Source organism: Leptonychotes weddellii, chromosome 6 (assembly GCF_054177405.1).
Source record: "Leptonychotes weddellii isolate Sample4059 chromosome 6, ASM5417740v2, whole genome shotgun sequence".
NCBI classification, from domain to species: Eukaryota; Metazoa; Chordata; class Mammalia; order Carnivora; family Phocidae; genus Leptonychotes; species Leptonychotes weddellii.
Window position 1 is genome coordinate 119572787 of NC_138374.1, and position 19371 is coordinate 119592157.

General features: G+C 37.6%; 1 protein-coding gene and 1 long non-coding RNA gene across 3 annotated transcripts in view; both read right to left on the reverse strand.

The window, feature by feature from the left end:
• Positions 1 to 816: 816 nt before the first annotated feature.
• On the reverse strand, positions 817 to 11356 carry LOC115945063 (uncharacterized). 2 transcript variants are annotated; one of them, XR_014146574.1, is made up of 4 exons: positions 7096 to 11356; positions 5791 to 5853; positions 1913 to 1987; positions 817 to 1283 (listed from the first exon to the last, which is right to left on the reverse strand). It is a non-coding gene; the product is annotated as an uncharacterized LOC115945063 (long non-coding RNA). The 2 variants fall into 2 exon arrangements; XR_014146575.1 differs by adding an exon at positions 2416 to 2495 and having other exon boundaries at positions 3037 to 11356.
• A 1547-nt stretch (positions 11357 to 12903) lies between these two features.
• CDC73 (cell division cycle 73) overlaps positions 12904 to 19371 on the reverse strand; it is a 239475-nt gene continuing 233007 nt past the window's right edge. Inside the window, exons 18-19 of the transcript XR_014146573.1 lie at positions 17591 to 17650; positions 12904 to 16032 (exon numbers count right to left, since the gene is read on the reverse strand). The gene's annotated coding sequence lies outside the window, so the exon portion shown is untranslated. The remainder of the gene's footprint in view (positions 16033 to 17590; positions 17651 to 19371) is intronic.

Consider the following 19371-nt stretch of genomic DNA (forward strand, 5'->3'; position numbering starts at 1 on the left):
TGGAGATACACTTTAGCAGATGTGACTGCTTGTATGACATTGAAGAATGTCCATGTTAAAGAACAAAAGCAGAAAAGAATATTTCAGAGAATGAAGAGAAAGGATTCTTTAGAGAAGTCAAAGATGTTAGTAGAGAATGTAGAATTAAGAAAAGAAATAACTTTCCAAGACCTTCTGGTGAATATTTCTTGCAGAAATATTTCACTTAAACATAATATCTGCTAAAATGAGTAAGAGATGAAGAGACTCCCCCAGCCTGCACCACCAAGCCCTGACTCATCTCAGCACCTAAACTGCATGGAGGTCTATGGCAAATAAGACAAAGTGACTCCAAAATTCATATGGAAGTACAAAGGATCTAGAATCGCCAAAACACTTTAGAAAAAGAACATTGGAGGACTTAAACTACCTGACTTCATACTTACTATAAAGCTACAGTAATCGATAGTATGATATATAGATCAATGGGACAGAATAGAAAATCCAGAAATAAACCCTCATATTTATGGTCAATTGATTTTCAACAAAGGTGTCAAGGCAATTCAATGGGAGAAAGGACAGCATTTTCAACAAACGGTGCCAGAACAACTGGATGAATTATATGGTATGTAAACTGTAATTGAAAAAAATTGTTTAAAAAAAAAAATCCTCAAACCAGGGCTTGTGAACACCCAGAGGTACAGGATCAAACACAGTACCACTCTGAAACATTCATTTTACTCACTGACAATTTCACACATTAATGTTAAACATTATTGTCTCATGAAAACAAACATGCGTGCTATAGAAATTGATAATAAATGAAAACAACCCAAATGAGAACAGAGGATATTTATTCAGAGCTTGCTATAACAAGGGAATCAGCACCCATCACTTGGATTTGGAGGAAACTCAAAGGCAGGCACGGATGCGGGAAAGCTTTGTCAAGAAAAAAGGCAAGGCTTCAGGTGTGCTCTGATTGGAGGTGTTGCTATGGTGTAGGTAGAGGTGGACTCACTAAAAGCAGGTCATCTTCTGTGATTGGTTTGGAGGGTATCTCTGGCTTTATCTGGCTGGTCCTGAGTTGGAAGTTAGGGCAAAAAGAGGAAACTTGACAGTTACTGACGAAACCCTTACCATTCTGGGCTGTTTGTTGCATGGGTTGTGGTTTGGTTTCCGGAACTAGTTGCTAAAGAAATTGTGGTTTGGCATCCAGGTTTCTTACATGGGTCAGAGTTCAATTGTCACATATGCTTTGGCAACTGTCTGTTTCTATATTGTTTCTCAAGAGCAAAATGCAAAATCTGACAAGCAAAAGACAAACATTGCATGAGATCAGATAAACCATCCTTTGCTTTCTTCCTCTTTTGAAAGCCCCGCATGCTTCGTGCAAAAAGACCTCCAACAGTCAGCACTACTAGCTTTTCGGATAATCTAAAATTGTCTTAAATTCAAGCTGATGTTACCCCTTCTCCCAAATTTGACATGTATTTTTGATGAGTGGGACAACAGCTTATTTTTAGGGAAAACCCTCCTCATGCCTCTCGAATTTCCTCCCTCCACACCACCCACTGAGAATAATGACGGGGTCACATTTGTATTTTGTGGCTTCTCACATTTTAGAAGCTTTACATGATTCTGCATAGCATTTTGGTTATTATTCACAATAATGGGAATAAGAAGAGTTATTGGCAACTCGGCAAGTGTTCATTTAATCCCATTTTAGGAGAAAATTATCATTATTATGCCACTTCAAAAATAGGGAAAGTGAGTCTTGGCAAGGTTAAAGAATTTATCCAAGGTCACCAGGTGCATGACTAATTGGGAATTCAACCCTAGGTGTGTGTGACTGCAGAGCCCCATCTTTAACCGTAACGATGGATCTCACTGGAGGTATTCTTTCTTGATTCGGATATAGCAAAGAGAGTCTCACCTCACTCCTTCGGCACACTCTGCGAATGCTCTGAAGTCCTGTTGTTGTCAGCTGTTTTTGCCCTTCGAGGCACACCTGGCCCATAGTAAAACACGTCTTAGGCAATTTTCCTCCCGCTTTGAAGCAAAAGTTCTACCAAGTCTCGTGATGTCTGTCAGTAACGTTAGCGGCACCCAGTATCTCAACCCTTAATCATCTGTCGGGAACAAGTACTGATTTATCAAGATACAGATAAGAATGTTACTATATCTAATTTTATTGGATTGGTCATTTGGATTTCTGCACATGCCACTGGAAGTCGCAAAACCCAGAAAGTTTTCTAAATCCTTGTTGTGAAGAAAGGAGGTCTAGAAGCCTTTTTTCTCTTGAACATTTTCACCTCCTAATGGTTTCCTTTAGGGGTCCCTCCACACCCACCTCCTGCTCACCCCATTCACACCTAATCCACTATTAAAATATAGGAAGGTGGGGCACCTGGTGGCCCTGCCTGTTAAGTGTCTCACTCTTGATCTCAGCTCAGGTCTTGATCTCAGGGTCATGCATTCAGGCCTCGAGCTGGGCTCCACCCTGGGTGTGGAGTCTACTTAAAAATAAAATAAAATTAAATTAAATTAAATTAAAATAAAATAAAATAAATAAAATAAAATAATAAAATAAAATAAAATAAAGGAAGGCGGGTCAGGTTATTGAAAGTATCCTCCAGGTGTCATGCTCTGTGTATTATGTCCCCAGGCCTAGCCCACACTCTGCTGTCACAGCTTACTAGCACAGTTAGGGGGTGACAGTTTTAATTTAATAAGTCACTTGTAAATCCATGAGTTATTCCTGAAGAGAATATGCACAGCCTTGGCCTATTAATTTCTAGTAACAGTACAGATTCTTACCCTCTTGATTCCATTTCTAGCATAAATCCCACTTTTCCTACAGATCCAAATCCCTTACAAAACTGTGCTTTGAGGATTGTATTACTACAAACAAGCTGTTTAGTTTCATTTCAATTAACTTATTAATCAGGTTCCAGTCCCTCACTCTTCCTGGCTACACTGCTTATCTGAGCTATGCCTTCTCCCTCTCACTCCAGGGGACTAAGAACTGTTTCCTTATGGGCATCATTCACAGAGGACCTCATGAGATTCTCACACCAATCCTGTGAGGCAGAATCACCAGTTACCCTCCAAGGATGTTTTCTCTCTTGCCATGTAGATTATCTTCTATTGAGATTATGATAAAAATAAATAAATATGGAATAAGAGCTATTATACCTCAAAAATCTAAGGTGTCCTCACCTTAGATGAGGTGTATCCCTTGCAATCCAAAAATTTCATATTTTAAAATCAGTGCAGTGACTTCTTGCTCTCAGCTCCTTACCCTAGAAAATCCTCAAACACTGTGATGTCATTAGTAATGAGAGGTGTTGAAATACTTTTAATAGTAATAATTAGGATGTCGATCATACAAATGATTTACTTTCTCTTCTAAATTAGAATAGATTCAAGGTTATCCCCTGAATAGTATCACTCTCTCACTCACTTGCTTTCCTATCTGCTTTCTAAATTGGAAGAAATAGCTGAAATTGCAGGTAAAGAGAATTAGACATAACCTGCAATTTATATTTCCTCTGCCACATCCCTTAGTGAGCTATCATTAATGATATGCCATTAATAACTACAGCAATTATGAATCATTATAGTGTTTTTGGTGCTGATTTTGTATTTGGTTCCATTTTCATTTTAGTTTTACCCATGGATAAATTTTTATTAAGAAAGGAGAGATAAAGAGACCACAACAAGGCATTTATAGCGTAAGTTTTCAAGTATTTTCTTTGTACAGGAAAAGGAAAACTTTTTTCAAAGAAGACTTTTGTAGAACCCCAAAATATAAAACAGATAAATGTGAAATTGCTCTAATTCAAACCCTGGGCCAGGGACAAGGTTGCCCACTTAGACTTTGGCTGCTCCCCTTTGCTGACACTTGAGACACATCCACAGAACCCCAGGATCCACTGACCATCATTTTATTTTTTTTTTCTAAATATTTTATTTATTTGACAGAGAGAGAGAGAGCACAAGCAGGGGGAGAAGCAGAGGGAGAGGGAGAAGCAGACTCCCCACTGGGCAGGGAGCACAATGTGGGGCTCGATCCAACAACCCTGGGATCATGACTGAGCTGAAGGCAGACACTTAACCAACTGAGCCACCCAGGTGCCCCTCCACTGACAATCATTTTACAACCAGTCATCTCCATTGGCCTGATACTTGAACCATCATGATGCTGTTGACATTGACTAACAGTCCAAATGACCAAATCGAATGAAGACTAAGTGATGATGCTGGTAATATTAGCCATTATGTTCTTCAAGTGATGGGTTAAAAATCCGTAAATAGTCTTAGTTAGCAAGAAGATATATTTAATAATAGTGCCTTCTCTTGGGCACCTGGGTGGCTCAGTCGTTAAGCATCTGCCTTCGGCTCAGGTCATGATCTCAGAGTCCTGGGATGGAGCCCCACATCGGGCTCCCTACTCGGCAGGAGGCCTGCTTCTCCCTCTCCCACCCCTCCTGCTTATATTCCCTCTCTCACTGTGTCTCTCTCTGTCAAATAAATAAAATCTTAAAAAAAAAAATAGTGCCTTCTCTTTTTTTTCTTAAGTAGGCTCCATGCCCAGAGTAGAGACCAATGCAGGGCTTGAACTCAGAACCCTGAGATCAAGACCTAAGCTGAGATCAAGAGTTGGATGCCTAACTAGCTGAGCCACCCAGGTGCCCTAATAATAGTGCTTTCTTGAGGAGATAACTGCACTGCCATGTTCACTACAGTATTATTCACAATAGCTAAGATATGGAAACCACCTAAATGCCCACTAACAGAATGGATAAAGAAATGTGGTATATATATATGTGTGTGTGTGTGTGTTTGTATGTATTGTTGTACACACACACACACACACACACACACACACTGGAATATTATTCAGCCTATTATTCAGTCTTAAAGAAAGGGGGGTGGGGAATCCTGCTACATGCAACAATATGGATGAACCTGGAAGACATTATACTAAGTAAAATGAGCCAGACACAAAAAGACAAATACGGCATGATCTCACCTAACTTATATGTGGAATGTAAAGGAGTCAAATTCATAAAAACAGAGAATAGAAGGGTAATTGCAGGGGTGGGGATTGGGGAGGAGAAAATGGGGAGACATTGGTTAAAGGTACAGTGGTATAATTGTGTATAATATTTGTTGCTTTACATCTCCATAACTTTTCCAGAAAGTCAAGATCCAGACGTGCCTATCTGAGTGTGTTGTGGCAAGAAAAGAACATGTTGAAATAACTCTTTTCCATTGTTTGAAGTACTTATTCTTAATCTACCCTATCTTTATTATCCTCTCATTCAGGCCTTGATTCAATTGTTACAAAATGGAATCAATGAGTTAGCAAAATGGAAAGATGTTATATTTTAGGCAATTTATAAAATTAACCACATACCAAAATGTATCAGGAAAGAAAATTTGTCGGAGAAGGATTTGTTCTAAAATAGAATCTTTTGCATTTAGAAGTCAGCAGATTAAAAAGAGAGTGTTGAATTCAGTACAGATCTACCTCAATTTATGATGGGATTACATCCCAATATCCCAATACATTAATCATAAATCAAACATGCATTTAATACACCTAACCTACCTGTTATCATAGCTCAGCCCAGCCTACCTTAAATAAACTCAGAACACTTACATTAGCCTACAGCTGGGCAAAATTGTCTAACACAAAGTCTATTTTATAATAAAGTGCTGAATATCTCATGTAATGTACTGAATACAGTGAAAAACAGAATGTTATATGTGTACAGAATGGTCATAGTTGTATCAGTTGTTTACCTTTGTGAGCACAAGGCTGACTGGGAGCTGTCCAGCGTCATGAGAATATTTTACCGCATACGCCTAGCGCAAGAAAAGATCAAAATTCAAAATGCAAAGTATGGTTTCTATGGATGTGGGTTGCTTCTGCATCATTGTTAAGTCTAAAAATCATAAGCTGAACCATCATAAGCTAGGGACCATCTGTATTCTTAATCATTTTTCTAAGATCATTTTTTTTTCCTGCCAAAGTATATGGTTAAAAATTTGGAAACAATATCATCATGCTTCTCACTATGCTTTTTTCTTCTGCAGTACATCTTTCCTGTAGCCTACTTCACACCTCTTTCTCGGATGTGTAAGTAATCCCCACAGAAAAAAAAGAGATCCAGCTATGCTCTGTACTTTGAAATTTTAAAATACAACTGTTTCAATACACATAAGATAAAAGAAAAGAGGAAAAATACTTCCCTTTTAGTTTAGACCTTGCTTGGAAAGTGAGCAGGGGTAGCAATCATAAATTATGAATAAAATTTAAAATGCAGATGGTAGTTCTGTCAAAGTATATCAAAATCTTCCTAAAGGTTATCTCTCTCAAACTAGGGACTTGCTATCTTTTTTTCCATATTTACTTTTCAAATGGCCAAAGCAAAAATTATTCCTAGTGTAAAGGAAAATCTTTGAGAAGTGCCTTATATCTTAATTTCCAATTCATCCTTATTAGGGTTTATCTTCTTGATCCCAAAGAAAAAATCCATTTCAGAAGAAGTAAACCATGGCTAGTTAGCAAACACCTAAAAAGTGGATTCTGAATTTTGCTAGCAAAGTGATAACTGAATAGTAAGTGCTCAATATATACATTTGTTCAACTAATTAATTACTATATTAGAGTCTTTTTTTCCTCAACTACTATATTAGACTATATTAGAATTTCCCTCTCTCATTGACCTTATGACAATACATCAGATGGGAAAGAAGACACAACACACTCAAACCTAAGTTTTTTTTCCTCTTCCTCCTGAGAAGCCAAAAGGTAAAATTTCTCTATCCTTAGTGTGACTGGAGAGATTCCTTTTCCCAATTTATTCATTTCTCACTCTCTTTGTATATTCTTGCTGGTCCACATACACATTACTAAACTTTCAGCAATGTACAGAGATAAATTTCAGATTAAGATATAAACTATTTGTCTTGTTGTAATATTGGACTGTTAGCCTTTTCAATATTTTGTTTTAACTTATGTATTTATATCCCAATTCATCCAAAAAGAGTTTGAAATTTCTTATTCTCCTAAGTCCTCCTAAATTAATCATATCCAATACTTACCCAGGAACTGTGGGGTTTAAAAACATGACGAACAGGGTGTTCCTGCCTTCCAGGAACTAAAAATATAGCAGAATGAAAAGATATAAACATAAACCACTCTAATAACTGATATACTAAGTCTAAGCTAAAATGTGCACTATGAAAGTGCTTGAAAGAAAAGAGACATTCTACCAGGAAGTCAGCTAAAATGCATGGACATTCTACTCTAATCCTGATGGCATTTGCCAGTACTGATTCATCTCAATGTCCCACAACTTCTACATCAGCATATGTGCATTTGTGTTTATAAGAATGATTGTGAATCATCAAGATATGGTTAAATTATTTAATTTTATTCTTTATACTAAAGTTAGGAAGTATATAATACAGTTTTCAGGATTTCAATTAGGTTGAGTTCAAATCATTTTTTACCTCATTTTTTTAGCCTTACCAATGTCCAAAAAAGGCATTTATCCAGCATACCCAATTCCCCTAAGACTCTGGATAAACTGAAGGTGGCTGTGTATTCTTATTATTTCACTTTATGCTTTAATTCTCTTAAGTATTGTGTCTTTAAATAAGAATTCTCAATATGATTATATATATTGCTTAATATAATTCTGGCCAAGTACTAGGCATTCAGTTTTGCTGATATGAATACAATTTTAAGTATCTCAGTAAGTACTCATTTCATGCAAAATTCAGTGCAATTCAGATAATATTGAGAAGAACATGCATTACATCTCATTTGTAAAGAAAACAAAGTGGAACAATCTAAATATCCTTCAATAAGGAAACAATGTATAAATTATAGCACATAAATACAAAACATAGTGCTTCCCTGGGTGCCTGGGTGGCTCAGTCCATTAAGCATCTGCCTTCAGCTCGGGTCATGATCCCAGGGTCCTGGGATCGAGTCCCACATTGGGCTCACAGCTCATCAGGGGGTCTGCTTCTCCCTCTATCCCTCCCCCCTGCTCATGATCTCTCTCTCTCTCTCAAATAAAATAAAGTAAAATAAATACAGCGCTTCCTTTAATAAAAATTGAAATACACTAATACATTCTTACATGGGAAGGTATCTTCAAGTTTTAGCTTCTGGCCAAGAAGGGGTAAGAGAAGCCAGATTTGCATTACCCTTCCCCCAAAAGAAAACAACTCAAAAAAACAGACAAAATACATGAAACAACAATTTTCAAGACATTGAACATCTTGGTCCCTGAGGGACAGGTAACAAATCCTATGACTTTACTACAAAACATTTCCAGGCCATGGTAGAGAGTAAGGGAACCCAGATAGAGCCCATCAGTTTCCCTGAGATAATAAGAGAGATCTGAAAGCTTGGGAAGCCAAAGTGCCTAGAGTTTGTAGGGTAGAGTACCCTAAAGTAGAGAAATGCACAGAAAAAGAGCTCTGAAGATTGCAGAGGGTCCCCCTCGAGTCTTTGGCTGCAAACTCACCAACACTGACATGATTATCTACATAGAAAATCCAGTGGATTCTATAAAAAACTTACTAGAATTAAAGATCAGTTTAGCAAGATTACAGGATCAATATACAAGATCCACATACAAGAACCAAATGTATTTCTTTTTTTTTTTTTTTTTAAAGATTTTATTTACTTGTCAGAGAGAGAGACAGAACACAAGCAGGGGGAGAGGCAGGCAGAGGGAGAAGCAGGCTCCCTGCCAAGCAAGGAGCCTGATGTGGGACTTGATCCCAGGACACTGGGATCGTGACCTGAGCCGAAGGCAGCGGCTTAACCGACTGAGCCACCCAGGCGTCCCGAACCAAATGTATTTCTGTATACTAGAAACAAACCGTTAGAAACTGAAATTTATCATTGAAAAAAATAGCATCATACCCCATGACAAACTGAGATTTATGCCATGTAGGCAAGGCCAGTTCAACATTCAAAAAATCAATTAACATATGTGATAACAAAAGTATACCCAATGCATGTAAAAATCAAGGAATGGGACTATACCAAAATAAAGAGCTTTGCACAGCAAAGGAAACAATCAGCAAAATAAAAGGCAATCAACGTAATGGGGAAAATATTTGCAAACCATATATCTGATAAGAAGTTAATATCCAAAATATATAAGGAACTCACACAACTCAATAGCAAAAATAAAAAATTAGAAAACCCAAATAATCTGATTTAAGAATGGACAAAAGACCTGAATACACATTTTTCCAAAGAAGACACACAGATGGTGAATGGGTACATGAAAAGATGCTCAACATCACTAATCATCAGGGAAAAATGCAAATCGAAACCACAATGAAGTATCACTTTACACTGTCAGAATGACTATTATCAAAAAGACAAGACATAAGTGTTGCCAAGGGTATGAAGAAAAACCCTTGTATACTGTTGGTGGAAATGTAAATTGGTACAGGCACTATGGAAAGTCCTCAAAAAAAATAAAAATAGAACTACTGTATGATCCAACAACCCCATTTCTGGGAATATATCCAAAGGAAATGAAATTAATAACTCAAAGAGATATCTGTACTCCATGTTCATCTGCAACATTAGTCATAATAGCCAAGATAATGGAAACAACCTATGTGCTCATCTATAGATAAATGGATTTTAAATGCTTCTCTCTCTCACACACACACACATGCGTGCGCACATATAGGCACACATGCACACACACAGTGAAACATTATTTAGCCATAAAAAGAAAGAAATTCTGCCATTTGTGAGAACATGAATGAACACAGAGGACATAAGCCAGAAAATAAGAAATAAGTCAGATACAGGAAGACAAATACCAAATGATCTCACTTATATTTGGAATCTAAAAAGAAAAAACAATGGCAGATTTACTGAACCAAAGAGTAGAACAGTTATTACTAGGAGCTGCAGGGTGAGGAAAACGGGGATGTGTTGATCAAAAGATACAAAGTTTATGCAGTTATGAAAGTTATACAGTTATGCAAAGTTATATAGTTATGCAGGATGGATATGTCTTGAAGATATGACATACAGCATAGTGACTGTAGTTAGTAATATTGTATTATATACTTGAAATCTTCCAAAAGAGTAGATCCTAAATGTTCTCACCACACACACACACACACACACACACACACACACCCCTGTGTGAATGATGGATATGTTAACTAGATTGTGGTAATCATTTCAAAATGTTCATGTATATTAAATCATCACATTGTACACCTTTAAAATTTTTGTACAACCTAAATATGTACTGTTTTTGTCAATCATACCTCAATAAAGCTGGGGGAAAGAAAGAAAAAATCAATTCATATAATTTATCACAACAGGCTAAAGAAGAACAATTACATGATCATATCAATAGATGGAGAAAAAAATCGACAAATTCAGTACCTATTTATAATACCAACCCTCATCAAACTATGAATAGAGAGGAACTTCCTCAACTTGTTCAAGAACACCTACAAAAAACCTATAGCTAACATCAGACTTAATGTTGAGAACCTAGAAGCTTTCCCACTAAGATCAGGAACAAAACAAAGATTTCCTCTCTCACTGTTCCTTTTCACCATCACACTGGAAGCCCTGGCTAATGCAGCAAGACAAGAAAAACAAATAAAAGATATACAGATTGGGAAGGAAGAAATAAAACTGTCTTTGTTTGCAGATGACATGATTATGTAGAAAATCCAAAGAATTGACAAAAAAAAAAAAATTCCCTGGAACCAATAAATGATTATAGCAAAGTTTCAGGATACAAAGTTAACATACAAAAGTCAATTACTTCCTTATATACCAGCAATGAATAAATGGAATCAGAAATTAAAAATATAATACCATTTGCATTGGCACCCCTCAAAGTGAACTGCATAGATATAAATCTAACAAAATATGAACAAGTTCTATATAAATAAAACTAGAAACCCCAATCAAAACCCCAGCAAGTTATTGTGGATATTGACAAACTGGTTCTAAAGTTTATATGGAGAAGCAAAAAATCCATAATAACCAACACAACACTGAAGGGAAGAGCAAAGTCAGAGGACAGACACCGCCCCATTTCAAGACTCACTATAAAACTACAGTAATCAAAACACTGTGGCATTGGCAAAAGAACAGACAAATAGATCAGTGAAACAAAATAGAGAGTCCAGAAATAGACCCAGATAAATATAATCAACTGATTTTCGACAAAGGAGTAAAGGCCATTCAGTGGAAAAAAGATAGTCTTTGCAACAAATGGTACTAGAACAAATAGATATCCATTTGTACAAAATGAATATAGATATAGAACTCCCACCCTTCACAATAATTAACTCAAAATGATTCATAGATCTAAATGTATAATACAAAACTCTCAAACTCCTAGAAGATAAGGTAGGAGAAAATCTAATGGACCCTGGGTTTGGTGATGACTTCTTTAGATAAATCACTAAAGGCATCATCCATGAAAGGAAGAATTAATAAGTTGCACTTTATTATAATTAAAAACTTATGCTCTGCAAAAGATACTGTCAAGAGGGGGCGCCTGGGTGGCTCAGTCGATAAGCGTCTGCCTTTGGCTCAGGTCATAATCCCAGGGCCCTGGGATCGAGCCCCACATCGGGCTCCCTGCTAGGTGGGAAGCCTGCTTCTCTCTCTCCCACTCCCCACTGCTTGTGTTCCCTCTCTCGCTGTGTCTCTCTCTGTCAGATAAATAAATAAAATCTTTAAAAAGAAAAAAGATACTGTCAAGAGAATGAGAAGACAAGCCACAGACTGGGGGAAGTGTTTGCAAAAACACATATCTAATAAAGGACTGTTATACAATATATACAAAGAACTCTTAAAACTCAACAATGGAAAACTAACAACCCAATTAAAAAATGGGCAAAAGATCTGAACAGACACTTCACCAAAGAAGATATGAAAAGAAGGTCCACATGAAACATTTTTAGGAAATTGTAAATTAAAACAAGATAACATTGCACATCTATTAGAATGGCAAAAATCCAGAACACTTACAACACCAAATGCTGGAGAACATGTGGAGCAACAGGAACTCTCATTCACTGCTGGTGGGAATGCAAAATGGTATGGCCACTTTGGAAGACAGTTGGTAGTTTCTTACAAAGCTAAACATATTCTTACCATATGATCCTATGCTCTATCATATTTATCCAAAGAACCTGAGAACTTATGTTCACACTAAAACCTTCATCAGGATGTGTATAGAAGCTTTATTCATAATTGTTAAAACTTAGAAGCAACCAAGATATCCTTCAGCGAGTGAATGGATAAACAAACTGTGGCACACCAGACAATAAAGTATTAGTTAGCACTAAAGAGAAATGAACTATCAAGGCACGAAAAGATATGGAGGGAACTTAACTGTGTATTATTAAGTGAAAGAAGCCAATCTGGAAAGGCTATATACTGTATGATTCCAATATATATGACATTCTCGAAAAGGCAAAACTTATAGACAGTAAAAAGATCAATGTTTGCCAGGGGTTAGTGGGGAAGGAGAGATGAATCATGAAGTACAAGGAATTTGTAGGGCAATGAAACTTTCTGTATAATACTATAATGGTGAATAAATGCCATTATATATTTGCTAAAATCCATAGGATGTACAACACCAATAATGAACTCCAGTATAAACTATGAACTATAAGTGATTATAATGTGTCAGTGTAGGCTCATCAGTTGTAACAAATGTACCACTCTGGTGTGGGATGTTGATAGTGAGGAAGACCGTGTGTATATGGGGATAGGGAGTATACAGGAACTCCTCTAACTTTCTGCTCAATTTTGCTGTGAACCCAAAATTGCTCATAAAAAGACAAAACAAAACTCTTCTTTTTAAAGATGGAATCAAAAAAACATGAAATGCTGAAGGATAAACCAACCTGCCAAAACATGGCAAAGACCTGCACCCTTAAAACTACAGAACACCGCTGAGAGGAATTAAAGATCTAAGTAAACAGAGAGCTATGCCTTGCAGTAAGGTGGAACATTCAATATTGTTAGTATTTCAGTTGTCCCAAATTGATGTATAACCTATCACAATCAAAACCAAAATCTCAGCATGGGTTTTTGTAGATACTGACAGTTTCCAGAATTCCTATGAAAATGCAAAGGACCTATAAATTGCCAAAATAATTCTAAAAAGACCAAATTGGAGGATTAACATTATCTGATTTCAAGACCTATTATAAAGCTACCATCATCAAGTTGGTACAATAATGACATACATGCAGACAAATAAATGAAAGGAATTCTGGATTGTAAAATCCAGAAATAGATCCACACGTATATGGACAACTAAATTCCGACAGAGGACCAAAGGCAATTAAGTGGAGGGCAGGAGTGCTGACAACACTAACCACATCCTTGGCCCTCCGTCTTGCTCATACCCACTGGATGGCCTCTCCTGGGGCTACATCTTCCAGGCCCCTTGGAGATTAATGTGTATACCTTAGAAATGCTTCCCAAGGCTGGAATGTAGAGCACCTTGCTTTGGCCTCCCATGAATCTGTTAGAGATAACACAGTCTTTCCCCTTCCTAATGCACAGGTGGCACCACGAGATCTAATCAAATGTTAGCTGTCAATTAAGAGCATGCAAACCCTTAGAAGTGCATGGGAACCCTCTGATCTCACTACAATGCCCTCCGGGCGTCCCCTCACTCAATAAAATCCATAGACTATGGTCTGGGCTTTGCAGAGCATAGCTGCACAGCTCCAGATTGACATCCATCCGATCCTCCCTGTCGGTAAGTTTCTCCGAATAAAACTCTATGTAAACTGTATGGAGTTGCCTGCTTTGCTTTTTCTGTCTCCAAGTGCCTTCTCAGTCTGGAGGATACTTTACTGTCCCTCCCCTCTTCCACGTTCTACCAGTTGGCGAGCCAGGCAGGAAACGGAAAAGGAAACAAGTGTGGGTAAAGGGGCCAGGAGGGTAAAGCCCCCTGTCCATGGGGGAAATCCTGCTGTCCATGGGGGAAATCCCAAGCTGACCAGCACCCCCACCCCCATGCTCTGTGCCAGACAAGACTCCACAGAAAAGGAATTATGAGTAAAGAGACGGTGCTCTGAGAGCTATCTCCCTGTCTCCCTGCTTGTAAAAAGTGGTAAAAAGTTCTTTGCTTTCAACACTCCTTTGGGTTATGTTGAATTTAATGTACCCCAAAGGATAAGCCCTTTAAGTTCGGTTATAAATTTTGGCCACCCAGGTGGGGCATGTCGGTGGTTTGTGTGCCTGGGTGGTCTGGGAGCAGGAGCAAAGCAGTTGGCGGCAGCAGCAGCTCATGTGGTGCTCGCTTACTCTGCACAACTGGTCACCTTGGGTTCTCCACGAGGACCATCCCACTTGATCCCTGGTGACCGAACTCATCTATCCCACAACCTTAGAGGTGAAGTGGCCACCTGAACATCCTTTGTTCAGCACCTGAAGGGACTGGCAGATAAGTGAGCTTTGGCTCTGCCACAATAATTAATGCTCTCTGTTTTGTTAATTGCAAAGACTAAAGGAACGCTGGGGAAAACGTTTTAGAAGACCCCTTCGGTAAACGCCCTGTGGGATTCAATGCTTGTTCAAATTGAGCCTAGAAATCCCTGGGTGAAGGAGGTCAAAAGAAAGGTTTTTAAAGGATTATACTAGGGATGGTTTCAACTCTCAAATGGCCTAAATGAGGATTCTTTAAAATACCTAATTACTGTATTTGCGGACCCAACTTGAGAAAAAGCTGGCTATTGAACTAAACAATCTGAGTGGGATGCATATTTCAATTGGTATTTCGAAGCTTCTAAAAACACTGACAGGATACTATCCTGGCAGGAAACGAGTAAGATGTACCCAGAGAGGAAGAGGCAAATTGAGGAAAATGGAATCAGCTGAGTAGATCAACTTATAACATTATTTAACTTGCAACCCAGTTCTTTGAAGTTTTGAAAGCAGCTTTCCTTATCTTACAAAACTTTACAAAGCTAGAAATGCAACTCTAGAGGCAATCCACCCCCAAAGGTCACCTATTCCTTTACTGATCCCAAATCTTCCCCTATTTATCTTAAAGGCTTGTAAATTATTGGCCTCAAGAAACGAAAGTCCTTTTTGGGAAAACTTGTGTTCTTTCTCCACCTCTTTTAAGTTATACAACTTGTCCTGTCTTTGAAATGTAAACATAGCCTACAATCACCTGACACTGAAGAAAAAAAAAAAGGTGGAGTGGGGTGGGAAGAAGACTTTTTTTAAAATACAAACTCATAAGATGGCTCTTGTGTTCAAACTCTAGCACAGTCACCTCAAGACTAATTTCAGGTACAGGTACAAATACAAATCTTGAAAATCTTCTCCATAAATATTGTACCTATAGGGTTTTACATCTGTCTCTGTGTGTATCCACATATGTAGGTTGTAAACATGAGATATTTTTTGACCTCTGAATGGTATTGCTAAAACTACTTTGTAAAAGAGCTCTATTTAATTGGGATAAAGGCAAGCGCTTACAAGAATTGGGCATTCTAAAACTCAGAAAGAAGGAAACTAACCCAAATGTTTTTCAAGTTCATGCCATCTTAGTAAATACTTAGTATTTAGAAAAATACTTAGTATTAAAGCTAATTTAAGGTTGTTGTTTTAATAGACATGTATTCAGAGTTATCAACATTAAAATTATAAAAAAGAACATGTTTCTGGAAATTATAAAATATATTCATAAATTTGCCAATCCCAAAGAATTCTGGTGTAACTTACAGACAGTTCACAATTGCTTACTACTTAGTTTTCACTGAAGTAAAGTTTCTAAGCCGTAAGAATTCTAATAAATGTAATTAAAACAACTAGAAATAATAAGGGAAACAACTGTATGCAAACAAAGGAAGGCGTGTGGGATGCCTGGGTGGATCAGTTGGTTAAGCTTCTGACTCTTGATCTCAGCTCAAATCTTAATCTCAGGGTCATGAGTTCAAGCCCCATGGTGGGGTCCATGCTGGGCCTGGAACCTATTTAAAAAAAAAAAAAGAAGAAGTAGTAAGGTATGTGTTTTTGGTAAGAAAGGTATGAAAAGGGGGAATACATTTTTGTTGAGGACATAATTTTTTCCTAAAATGAGACTGGCTGTTTGGAGGGAAAACTTAGGACAAAATCTAAAAAAAAAAAAAAAAAGTTGTAGGAAGTTTGTGAAATAGGAATCTTTGGAAAAGAATTTTATGCATGGTCAGGACAAAGACTGGAATGAAAGAGATTTAAAAGTACTGGTATAAGATTAGAATTTGTTTTTTCTCTGTTAAGATAAAGTTTTTGTAGATTATTGGTCTACTCTTGATAAGAAATTGTAAACAAATGTTTTTTTCTCTTTGCCCAGAAAAAAAACAAAACAGTTTCTATATTTTATCTTTATCAGGTCTTCAATTACTTAAGAAAACTGAATCTTATCAATATTAAAAGAACTAAGTTTTGCTAACAACTGTGTCACCTTCTATATTTGCCTTAAGAATCTCTTACTGCCACCTTGGTTAATTAGGTAATTAAGTTTTATAATGATCTGTGCTCCTACTTAGGCATGTGCTTTAAAACCTTCTGATATTTTTAACAAACTTCCCCAAATTCAAATTCTAAATGAAGTTCTTGATTAATTAGTCTTGGTATGTCAAGCTACATGGGAAGTAACGTCAAATAAGTGATGATAAACCTTCTTAGGTTATATTATCTGGAAGAATTCTATAACTATTCTAGAAATCATATAAAGTTCCTAAGATTTTGATATGTCCTGGTATAATGTCATCACTTGTAATTCTAATTATTGAAGTGTATGTCACAGAAAAAAAACAAATTTTCTTGTCAATTGCATTATAATGAACTTTCATCAGATCTTCAACCAAGGCCATTTTTGAGTCATTTGTCATTTACAGTTATTGTTCTGATGCTTTTGCTAAATGTGTTTCATCTTCAAGAAGATTCATGGAGAGAACTTTTGACAAATACAGGTTTCTTATACCTGAGGATCATAAAACCAAGCTGAATAAGAATTTCCAGAACTAATGGAAAAACTGCATTCAAACAGAACAAGAATTACTAACACAAGACTGAATGAATTGAGGAAAATGATTATAGTTTTTTGACTCTTGTTTAAAACATTCCTAGTTCTCTAATGTTTACTCCTCCAGATTTAAGGAAAGAGTTATCTTTTTCTCCCTACCTGGTCTCCAAAATTTGGAAACTCTCAGTGAGTATTCTTTCTTTTATATTTTTTTAAGATTTATTTATTTATTTGAGGAGGGGGAGGGGCTGATGGAGCAGGAGAGGAGTATTCTTATTTTCATGGCAATTACAGTTATTTGCTTAAGTTCGGTAAGAATCTGTGGTCCTATAACAGGACACCATTGGAAACATTGGTCATATTACCAAGGCTTTGACCAGAATGTCATATTTGAGAGAGGCATGCATAGACTCAGACATGACCAGGTAGCTTTAAGGAGCTAAGGTTGACTTTGTGGAGCTAATGAAGCCCCTTGAAAAATCAGCCTGGTGCCTAACTTACATGGTTCCTAGGGGCCTTACCAGGTGAGTAAGGAAGGTCACTTCCTGGCAGGCTCAGGAATCTCAGAATATTTTGGGGACCTGGAGAAGAAAGGAAGTAACCCAAATGTATAGTATTGCAGGCAAATCTGATGACAAGTATTTCTCTTGGTTCTTAGCCTCAAAAGGCTGTTAAATGTTTAATCTGAAATTCCTTATGGAAAGTTCCAGCAAAGCTGATTTAAAAGAACCTATATGGCCAGCCACTTTCTTGCTGTACTTATGTAAATAATTAGACCAAGTTTTTTAAAACTGGACTTGTTTCACAAACAGATTAGTCTTAGTTTGGCTATCTTTGATGGAAATGAGGGTGACTTTAAAGAGAAAAAAAAACTGTTTCAGTAACACACTTTTATGGGTGTTAGATTCGAGTTCTGATTAACTGTCCTTGAATGTCTCTTGTTTACATATAAAACTGGGCTGGATCTTGAATTCTTCTGGTTTCCTTGCATATCCGGCTAATTTTCTACCTATAGGCCTGACTTTGAAAGCCCACCTGTGGGACTGCCTCCTGAAATGAGACAACTGTTTAGCTGAAGTGACCTGGTTACAAAATGTGAAATGAGATGCTATCTAAGACTATACATGAGAGTTCTGAAACAATGGCTCTATGAAGGATGGGGGCTCAACCTCGTACTAGGTAGTATCTATAACTGGATGGAAGGCAGTTTCATTCCTCAAATCCTAATCTATGCCACTTTCCAGCAGGAAGTAGCTAGAGTGTTGTTACCCCATCCCTCAAGAATGAGTAATGGTGAAAAGCCAGGATGGTAGTGGTTCATGGGGTCCAAACAGCTACTGGGTTGTTACTAAATGAAGATTTACCATATTTATTGCCTTTAAAATGTTTGTCTTATTGCCCTTAGCCTCACATTGGTGATGTCCCTCCCTGTTGCCTCAGGTAACATCTCCCTGTCACCACTTAAGTTGAAATTCACAATCACTCTGACTGCTGGGTCTAAAGAATGCTGAACTTAAGTGTCCCATACACAAAAAGTTATTTATCGTGTAAAGAAGATCTCTTTTGCTAATGCCTTCACTAGATGGCTCACCTCTTTACAAGGTCACTGGGAAAGCATAATTCCAAATATTTTGTCTTACAGGTATATTAATCTCACACTGTTGTCTATATTATTGCTGTGGCATAAGGATGCAAGTCACTTCCTGATATCTGGCTGTAGGGGCATCACAGAAAAATGGCATGTAAAAGATTGTACTGGCCATAAAGACGTCAGGGGTGGAGGTAGGAAGGCTGACAATACCGACTCCATCCTTGGCCTTCCATCTTGTTCTTGTCCACTCGATGACCTCTCTTGGGGCTACATGTTCCAGGCCCCTTGGAGATTCATATACATACCTTAGAAATACCCCCACGTCTAGAAGGTAGAGAGGCTTGCTTTGGCCTCCCATGAATCTGTTAGAGATAACATAGTCTTTCCCCCCACTGATTCACAGGTGGGGCACCACGAGATCTAACTGAATGTTAGCTGTCAACTAGGTGCATACAAACCCTCTGATCTCACTACAGTGCCCCTCCTGGGCCTCCCTTCGCTCTATAAAACCTGTAGACCAAGGTCTGGACTTTGTGAAGAATAGCTGCAGAGGTCTGGATTGTCGTCTGCCCAATCCTTCCTGTCAGTAAGTTACCCCGAGTAAAACTCTGTGTAAACTGTATGAAGTTACCTCCTTCATCTTTCAGTCTCAAAGTGCCTTCTCAGTTTGGAGGATACTTTACAGTCCCTCCCCTCCTCTACCTTCTACCA